This window comes from Ornithorhynchus anatinus, chromosome 2, assembly GCF_004115215.2.
Source record: "Ornithorhynchus anatinus isolate Pmale09 chromosome 2, mOrnAna1.pri.v4, whole genome shotgun sequence".
NCBI classification, from domain to species: domain Eukaryota; kingdom Metazoa; phylum Chordata; class Mammalia; order Monotremata; family Ornithorhynchidae; genus Ornithorhynchus; species Ornithorhynchus anatinus.
In genome coordinates, this window is record NC_041729.1 from 131,170,794 (window position 1) to 131,181,652 (window position 10,859).

The following is a 10,859-nucleotide window of genomic DNA, read 5'->3' on the forward strand; positions in this document are numbered from 1 at the left end:
AGAAATAGAAGCGGTACAGAGACCTGTCTGGTGTGTTGGAGCTAATTATGGTATTTATTAAGGACTTACTAATTCTCTCCTGCTGCACTTCAGCTCTTCTTTCGGATCGCCAGCTCTTCGATTCCTCCCTCTTCTACTCCCACACTCACAAACCTCAAACCTTTAACTCCCTTCTGAAGTCCCTGGTACCTCTAGCTTCACATCAGTTAGACTGTAAGCCCTTCAAAGGGCAGGGACTGTCTCTATCTGTTGCCGATTTGTACATTCCAAGCACTTAGTACAGTTCTCTGCACATAGTAAGCGCTCAATAAATACTAGTGAATGAATTTCCTTCCTTTCTACTCAAGCCGCTAACACTGATTCAGGATCTTATCATACCATTCCCCCTATAGACCAAAAGCTCGTTGTGGGCAGGGAATATGTCTGTTCATTGTTGCATTGTACTTTCCCAAGTGCTTATGACAGTGCTCTGCACAGAGTAAGTGCTCAATACATATGATTGATTGAATATCATGGTTAGACTTCTGTATTAGCCTCCTCACTAGTCTCCCTGCCTCCTGCTTCTTTCCCCTTCACTCTTAACTTCATACTGCGGGACTGGTTATCTTCTAGCGGAGTTGTTTCTCATAGATCTCTCCATTCCTCAAAACCTTCGAGGGCTACTTGTCTTCCTTCACATCAAACCAACCCCTCAGCTTTGGCTGAAAGCTTCTCTAACAGCTTTCTCCGTCTTACATATTGGCTTTCTTCACCCATTTCTCCCCAGCTTGCCCACTTACTTGGGCTTCCCTGACTCACCTTTAAATTTGCGCCCTCTGACTTAGTATCCTGCATAACTGCTCACTGCTTTCGCTGCAGAGAAACAGAACAGGCCCCAGAAACCTCCTGCAAATGCAAGGCTCTCAGTTCCAAAGTTGAACAGGAAGTAAGGACATTTACTCCCTCCACACATTAGTACTGCTGACTTTCTCCTTTCAGCTTTGACTATCTGATTCCTTCAGTGAGCACTAATCACAGGGGATTCCTACCTCCCACCTTGTCCTCCTTTATCTTAAGAAACAAATTGAAGGGTTTCCTCATAACAACACTCACATCAAGCGAACAAAATATTACAGGAAAGCTGGGCTGGGAAAGTCAGTTGAAAATAAGGCAGAGCTAGTGGCAAAATATCCAACCAGAGGACTTTTTGGAATTTGAAAATGTGATTGACTATACCCTTTATCTGCTTTTGTGGAAAATTTTCAATATGCTATTATACTGGAACAAAGGAAATTATCCCCCCTAAAATCAGATTATAGATATACCCACTTAGAGCCATCTGGAAAACTCTAGTAGTTGATTAAAGTTCAATCTCTCTACTTAAAGAACAGCTTTTACAAAGTGATATTGAGTGAGTTTCCAGGTTGAGCTTCCTTTTCTCATCCTTAAATATACGATGGGTACTTTACTGAATGCAAAGCTATCACTGTGGAGTCATTTTTCTCCTTGATTGCCTCAGTTACTCCTAAAGGAAAATATTTTCTTCCTAGAGAAATACAGCTTTTTTCTTTATTTCCTCCATCTTTTGAGGACACAAACTCCAGCCATAAATTATTTTTAGATAATGCTAGACAGATTACCATGTTTATAAAAAATATTCATCACCCGGGAATGATTGTAGATAAATGGGAATTACTCAGCAAGTACAATCATGTTGCATACTGGTAAATTCTGAAAACTTTTCTCTCTAGTCCTCTCTAACTTTTTAGAAACACTTTTGTTCATCTCTGAATTTAATTACCTATGCCTACTTACCAATCCTATGTTTCCTGCACGTTATTGCAAGCTTGACCCCTGCAGTGAGCCCTTTTTCAGTTAGCTAGTGAAAATGATGTCAGATTAACTGTCAAAGTCATCCGCAGCCACCAACTGTGCAACACAGAGAAGATGGAAAATCAACTTTCTCTTGTCAGAGAGTTAGATGTGTTGAAATGTGTGGTAAAGTGTCATTCAGTATGACATTTCTGATCCTATCTGGCTCATGGAGAAGCAAATTATAAAACTTAGAAATGAGCCAATTTTTATGTGAAATTGAAATCCAAGTGATGGTTATTTTCCATAAATTGGCACAGAGATGCTGGCAATATGAATTTTTTTTGAGACGTTCGACTGAAGAAGCCTAAACAACCCTTATGAAAATACACTGAAAGAAATCCTGGCTGTCGAAGCCGTTTTCTTTTTCAACACTTTAGTGTGACACTATAATTTTTCTGTGTGGGGAGAAACAGAGACTGAAACATGAGGTAGCTGAGGGAAGGTCTCACATTTCCCCTTCCCATACATGATTAGAGTCGTAATTCTAATTAAATTGGTGTTACTTAGCACTGGAGTCGATACCTAATGACCAGACGAAAGGATGCAGGCCTTGTCCCCCACAGGGTTCACATTTAAAGAGGTAGGACAATTGGTCATTTTATTCTCACATTACAGATTTGGAAACCGAGACCCAGGCAGGCCGAGGGACTTTTACATGTTAACCTCACAGTCCAGTGGGGGAGCCAGGACTAGAAGCCAGTATTCCTGCCTCTTGACCCCTTGCGCTATCCAGGAGGCTATGTTGCCTCCAAATATGCCCACATACCAATAGAATGGGTCATTTGTTAAAACAATACTTTTTGGTTTCTCTAAGGCCTTTAGGAAGAGGGGAGTGCATTCATTCAAAAGAACTATATCTATTTATATATATTCTCCATATGAATGAAACACTCAAAATTGAAGGAGGTGTAACTCAGACTCATCATTTGTATTCATCTGTGACCTTCCCCCTTACTCCATCCTAATGTTCCTCGACCGCTTAGCTGCCTTGGACACTGTGGGCCACCCCTATCTCCTGGAAACATTTTCCAAACCTCGGCTTCACTGACGCTATTGTCTCTCGGTTCTCCCATCCCTTTGATGCTCATTCTCAATCTCTCTCATGGGCATCTCCTATGTCTCCCACCGTCTAACTGTAGGAGTTTCTCAAGGTTCAATTCTGGGTTCACTCAATTGTCCATCTACACCCACTCCCATGGAGAACTCTTTCACTCCCTCAGCTTCAACTACCATCTCTACGTGGATGAATCCCAAATCCTCCTCTCCATCCTCAACTACTCTCCTTCTCTACAATCTCACATTCACTCCTGCCTTCAGTACATCTCTATTTGAATGTCCCAAAGACAGCTCAAACTGAACATGTCAAAAACAGAACTCCTCACCTTTGCATCCAAACCCTGTCCTCTTCCTGACTTTCCTATCTCTGTGGACAGTGCCATCTTCCTGCCTATCTCACAAGTCCAGACCCTTGGTATTATCCTTGGCTCATCTCTCTCATTCAACTTTCATTTTCAAACTGTCACCAAATCTAGTCGGTTCTACCTTCCCAACATTGCTAAAATCTACCCTTTCCCCCCCATTCAAACTATTACCGTGATGCACTAAGCATACTGTAAAAGACTCCTCATTGACTTCCCTGCCTCCTGTCTCTCCACACTCCAGTCCTTACATCACTGCTGCCCGGATCATTTTTCTAAAATGTTCAGTTCATATCTGCCCACTCCCCAAGAGCCTCCAGTGTTTGCTCATCCACCTCCACATCAAACAAAAACTCATTACCATCAGCTTTAATGCACTCGATCATCTCACCCTCTCCCATCTTATCTCGCTGATTTCCCACTACAAAATGGCCTCACGCTTCACTCCTCTAACACCAACCTACTTACTATACCACAATATCATCTATCTCACCATAGATCCTTTGCCCATATCTTCCCTCTGACCTGGAACTCCCTCCCCCTTATATGTGACAGAACATCAGTCTCACCACCCTCAAAATTTTATTGAAATCATAACTTCTCCAAGAGGCCTTCCCCAACTAAGCTTTCATTTCCCATACTCCCTCTCCATTCTGTGTAGCCTGTGCATTTGTTCCTATATTATTATGGTATTTGTTAAGCACTTTCTATGTAAGTCAAGCAGTGCTCTGAGCATTGGATAGAGACAAGTTAGTCAGGTGGGTCACTGTGCATATCCCACATGGGACTCACGTTCTGAGTGGAGGGGAAAACAAGTATTGAATCTCTATTTCACAGATGAGTATACTGACACACAGGTAAGTTCAGTGATTTGCTCAAGGTCTCACAGAAGGCAGCTGGCAGAGCTGCAATAAGTCCTCTGTCTCCTAGACCCAGGCTATTTCCATTAGGCTATGCTGTACTTTTTATGCACCCGATATTCATACCAATCCCAGCTCCACAGTATTTAGGTACACATCCAAAATTTATTTAATATTTGTCTCCCCCTCCAGACTGTAAGCTCCTCATCACCAGGAAATGGTTTTTCAAGCTCTGTTGCATTGTACTCTCTTAAGCACTTATTATAGTGTTCTGCACACAGTTATTGCTCAGTAAATACCACCACCTGAGTGATTGATTGATTAATGAATAGATTATAATTCCTTCCTTCATTCATCCATCCAATCATATTTATTGAGCACTTATTGTGTTCGCAGCACTGAACTAAGTGCTTGGGAAAGTACAATTCAACAATAAACAGTGATATTCCCTGCCCACAATGAGTCTAGAGCGAGGGAGATGGACATCAATACAAACAAATAAAATTACAGCAATGTACATAAATGCTGTGGGGTTAGGAGGGGAGAAGAGCAAAGGTACAAGTTAGGGCAATGCCGAAGGGAGTGGGAGATGAGGAAAAGTGGGGTTTAATCTAGGAAGCCCTCTGTGGAGAGATGTGCGTTCAATAAGGCTTCTAAGCATGGGAGAGAAATTGTCAGATTTGAAGAGGAAGGGCATTCCAGGTCAGAGGCAGGACATGAGCTAAGGCTTGGCAGTGAGACACATGAGCCCAAAGCATAGTGAGAAGTTTAGCACTAGAGGAGCCAAGTGTGCAGACTGAGTTGTAAAAGGAGAGAAGTGAGGTGAGGTAGGAGAGGGCAAAGTGATTGGTGATTGAATGCTTTAAAGCAAATGGCAAGGAGGTTTTGTTTGATACGGAGGCAGATGGGCAACCACTGGAGTTTTCTGAGGAGGTAAGTGACATGTTCTGAACATTTTTGTAGAAAAATAATCCCGGCAACAGCGTGAAAGATGGACTGGAGAGAGGAGAGACAGGAAACTGGGTGGTCAGCAAGGAGGCTGATGAAGTAATCCAGATGGGATAGGATGATTGATTATATTTGCATGGTAGCAGTTTGGATGGAGAGGAAAGGACAGATTTAGTGATGTTGTGAAGGTGGGACAGACAGGATTTGGTGATGGATTGAATATGTGTGTTGAATAACAGAGAGGAGTCAAAGATAACACCAAGGTAATACTCTTGTGAGACAGGAAGGATGGTGGTGCCATCTACAGTGATGGGAAAGTCAGGGAGTGGACAGGGTTCAGTTGGGAAGATAAGGAGCTTTGTTTTGGTCATATTAAGTTGCAGGTGACAGGAGGACATACAAGTAGTGATGTCTTGAAGGCAGGAGAAGATGCAAGACTGCAGAGAGGGAGAGAGATCAGGGCTGGAGATGTAGATTTGGGTATCATCTGCATAGAGGTGGTAGTTGAAGCCATGAGAGTGAATGAGTTTTCCAAAGAAGTGGGTGTAGATGGAGAACTAGCATGGCTTAGTGGAAAGAGCCCAGACTTGGGAATCAGAGGTCATGGGTTCGAGTCCAGGCTATGCCACTTGTCAGCTGTGTGATTGTAGGCAAGTCACTTAACTTCTCTGTGCCTCAGTTACCTCATCTGTAAAATAGGGATTAACTGTGCGCCTCATGTGGGACAACCGGATTTCCCTGTATCTACCCCAGTGCTTAGAACAGTGCTCTGCACATAGTAAGTGCTTAACAAATACCAACATTATTATTATTATTAACATTGAGGGACCCCCACAATTAGGGGGTGGGAGGCAGAGGAGGAGTTCACAAAGGAGATTGAGAATGAATGGCCAGAGAGATAAAAAGAAGAGACAAGGTCCCTGCCTTGGAGGCGGTTTCACTGGGATATAATACAGTGAAAATAACTCTCATGCAGATATTCATGGAAAATATTCCAAGCGGCATATAGAAAAATGCCCTCAAGAAAATCAATGAAAACCTTCAGTTTTGATCCTGTGCCAATAAATGTTTTCAGGTGTATTTTTGTTTGTATTCAACATTTTGTACCAAGTGCTCTCAACTGCTAGATAAATGAATCCTGTAATTTGGGTTTATAGTAAATGTATGCCATTGTACGGGATAAATGGAGTCTTCTATCTTGGAAATTTAAGCTTTGAACTATTCAAAAAGTTGCCCAGGTACACCACTATCTTATCAATGTGATTACTTCATAGATGAATAGAAATATCAGCGGAACTTTCCAGATCAGTCTGCCAGCTGAATTTTAGCCATGGATAATTAGTTATTAAATGTTGGGTTTCTTTTTTTATTTCCAGGAAGTTCTAGGACACGATTTTTGATAAGTTGTTTTTTGGTTTGCTTGTTTTGGAAATTTAGGTATCAACACCTTTAGGAAACTTCATGCTTCTGTGTTGAACAGCTGCTTCTGTTTATTGCTAGTCAAACAAAGAGGATGATGTAGAATTTTTTCCCAGGAAATTGGGTAGAAGAGCTATCCCAGTTGAATAAAAATTGACAGTATTTTGAGGTTTTTTTGAGGTTTGGAAGTTAAGGGAAGAGGTGTGGCCTACTAGATAGAGCATGGGTGTTATAGAAATAGGATCTGGGTTCTGATATGTGGCCTTGGACTTCTCCGTATCTCAACTGTAAAATGGAGATTCAAACCCTGTTGTCCTTCATAGACTGTGAGTCCCATGTGGGACAGGGACTGTGTCTGACCAGGTTAATTTGTATCTACTCCAGTGCTTAGAATACTACTTGACACATAGTAATTGTTTAATAAACACCATGATAATAGTGATAAAACTTGAATGCAGCATGACTTAGTGAAAAGAGGCTTTTGAGTTAGAGGACCTGGCTCTGCCCCTTGACTGTAATCTGTGCCTCAGTTTCTTCATTTGTAAAATGGGGATTCAATACCTGGTCTCCCTCCTATTTAGAAGGTGAGCCCTGTGTGGTACAAGGACTGAGTCCAGCCTGATTAAATTGTACCTACTCCAGTGATTAGTACAGTGATTTGCATAGAATAAGCACTTACAAATATAATAATAATAATGACGGCATCTGTTAAGCACTTACTATGTGCCAAGCACTGTTCTAAGCACTGGGGAAGATACAAGATAATCAGGTGTTCCACGTGAGGCTCACAGTCTTCATCCCCATTTTCCAGATGAGGTAGCTGAGGCCCAGAGATGTGAAGTGACTTGCCCAAAGTGGCTGACAAGTGGCGGAGTTGGGTTAGAACCCACAACCTCTGACTCACAAGCCCATGCATTTTCCACTAAGCCTCGCTGTTTCTCAAATATCATAGTTGTGACTTAGATTGGAGCCCCATGTACACAGGAAATTTACACAATGTATAAAATAATCTATAAGTGGCAATTTAGAAGACACCTATAGGGAGATGCATGTATGGTAGTGATAGTCACTTTAAACTATGTTGCTAAATTGAATTACTTGATGGTAAACATCACTCTTTCAAGTGGTGATATTTTCAGACATAGGATGAAAATCAACATTTATGATGCATAAAATCAGTATTCAATCATAATAATGATAATAATAATGGTATTTGTTAAGTGTTGACTATGTGCCAAGCACTGTTCTAAGCACTGGGGTAGATATAAAATCTGTAATACCTGTAAAATATAATATAATACATAATATCTGTTAAATGGGGATGAAGACTATGAGCCCCATGTGGGACAACCTGATCACCTTGTATTTTCTCCAGGTCTTAGAACAGTCCTTTGCACATAGTAAGCGCTTAACAAATGCCATAATTGTTATATAAAGTAATCAGGTTGGCCCATGAGGGGCTCCTGTGTTACAGATGAGGTAGCTGAGGCACAGAGAAGTTAAGAGACTTGCCACACAGAGCTCTGCAAAATGGATGAGAACAGGTTTTGGATCAAGAAAACTAAGTGAATATTCCTATTGAACAGATATGTCCCAGCTGGGCAATTCTCATAGAATTTATAAAGTATTAAATATTACATAAATATTACATTAACTAACACAATGCCTAAATAGATTTGCATAACGTGGATTTTCACTTGTGATACATATGTAACAGCAGCAAGATTTTAACGTATCTTTTGTGAGCACTCTATTAGATTATGTAAATACACACTTGAAATTAATCGTAAACTCGAATCACTCAAGTTTTTCTTTATTTACTCCACAATTTTCCCTATCCACAGTCTATTTCAATGTCTGGCCCCTGCTACAGACTGTAACCCTTGTAGACTGTAAGCATCTTGTGGGTAGGGATTTCATTTCCAGCTCTGTTGCATTATACCTTTCCAAACAGTACAGTGCTCAGCATACCATAACCACTCAATGAATACCAAAAATTAATTTATAAAAAAAATTGGAACCGGCCTTTTCCCAAATAGATAGAAGTACATTGCATTGGGTGATCAGAGCCCAGAAATGTATAGTTTATTGAGCAGACTGATCTGCTAATATTTACCAATAGGCAAAAGCTCCTGAATTGTGAGAGTGAAACAGTCAGCTTATTGCCTGAACCCTCTGCAGCTTTCTTTGGGAAATTTTAGCCACAGGGGATGGATAGTGCTGTGTGACCTTGGGTAAATCACTTCACTTCTCTGGGCCTTAATAACCACATCTGTAAAATAGGGATTGAGACTGTGAGCCTCACATAGGACAGGGACTGTGTCCAACATGATTTGCTTATATTCACACCAGCATTTAGTACAGTGTCTGGCAAATAGCAAGTGCTTAACAAATACCATTATTATTATTATTGTTCATAGTAAGGGTGACCAAAAAAAGTGTGTGCACCTCCGCAGGTTCTGTGATTATACTTCAGGGTGTGCTCCTGGTGATTCTTTGAGGAATGGCTTTCTCCATTGGTACTCTACCTCTCCCCTGGTTGTGTACATGTCCATGAAAAAAGCGATGTGGTATTGTAAAAGGGGGTCCCAGAGTACCTTCTAAAAAAGTCCCCCAACAGGAGTCATTTTAGGAGCACTTGGATTCCAATCAGCCTCCGCCGAGCCCCAAAGCTCGCCCGTTCTTCCATTCTAGGAACAAAGGTATGAGGGCTACTGCTCACTGCATCCAAATTCCCTTCAACTCCTACTACTGCCAACCCCCTTCTGTTGAACCCAGGCACCTCCCTGAAGGTGAAAGGCTCATCCATGAGTAGCCAACCATCCCCTCCCAGCTCTGGATGCAGGATGCTTGGGGAGAGATCACTCCCTCTCTCTCCCATAACTACCCAGGTCCCCTTGCCTTCTCAGCTGGAATTTCTCCTCCAGCTCCTAGCATTGGCAGACACCAAGATCAGAAATCTCAAATTGTTCATTCATTCATTTGTATTTATTGGGTGCTTACTCTGTGTGGAGCACTGTACTAGCATTTGGGAGAGTAGCATTTTGCAGTAGATGGAGCACAAGCCTGGGAGGTAGAAGGTAATAGGTTCTAATCCCGGCTCTGACGTTTGTCTGTTGTGTGACCTTGGGCAAGTCACTTCACTTCTTTGGGCCTCACCTAACTCATGTGTAAAATGGAGATTGAGATTGTGAGGCCCATGTTTGACAAGGGCTGTGTCCAACCCTATTTGTTCGTATGTACCCCATTGCTTAGTACAGTGTCTGGCACATAATAGGTGCTCCACCAATACCACAGTTATAATTATAATTATTATTAACTATAAATTAATGATAATAACAATAAACAGACACATCCCTTGCCCACCATGAGCTTACAGTCTAGAAGATGTCTAATGTCTAATGTTTTCTAGATTTGGTCAAAATGAAAACAATTCTGGTTCAAACCATCTTTTCTTGGATCTAATACTTCCTGAGGACCTTTTTACTCAACAACCTGGCCCCTCTCTCCTTCTTCCCTGATCCTTCCCTCTGATTGGCTCAACTGAATATTTGTAATTTTCTCAGGGAGGGGTCCTATAGAGTGACTCTCCTGGTTTCCCTCTCTCCCTTCTGAGTATGGGGGCAATGGTCCAGTGGATAGAGCATGGGTCTGGGAGTCAGAAGGACCTGAGTTATAATCTTGGCTTCACCACTTATTTGCTGTGTGACTTTGGACAAGTCACTTCACTTCTCTGAGCCTCAGTTAGCTCCTCCATAAAACGGGGATTAAGTCTATGAGCCCTACATGGGACAGGGACTGTTTCCAATCCCATTATCTGGTATCTACCCCAGCATTTAGTACAGTGGCTGGCACATAGTAAACACTTAAGAAATACCGCAATTATTATCCATTCTATATTTTGTTATTATGCTTGTTCACAGCATATGGTGCTGTTTATGCTCTTGCTCCTTCTTGAAAATAGCATCTCTATCCTTGACGATAATACCCCATACTGGTCTATTTAATGCAACTGTCTGAGTTTTCAGCTGTAATATGCCCTAAGATTTGTTTACTTGTGTTTCCCTTGTTTTCTGTAGCTCAGTTTCAGATCACTGCACAGAAATTCTTTGAATATCTTGTTATTATTCATTCTCTTAATGTGTCCTACCTACTACTCAGCAAAGCTGTTTTGCTGAAAGCATAACTTCAATTGAGTGACCCTGTGTAATCCTGCCTTGCCAGGTGATGATGTATATAGCTCGCAGGTGAAGCTCATAGTACTGAAAATGGATTCTGGGGGAAGGATGGGGGCTTGAGTCTCATAACTATAGAGAAGGTTGGGACCAGTCAGGCATTCAGTCGGTGAGTTGTTTTATTG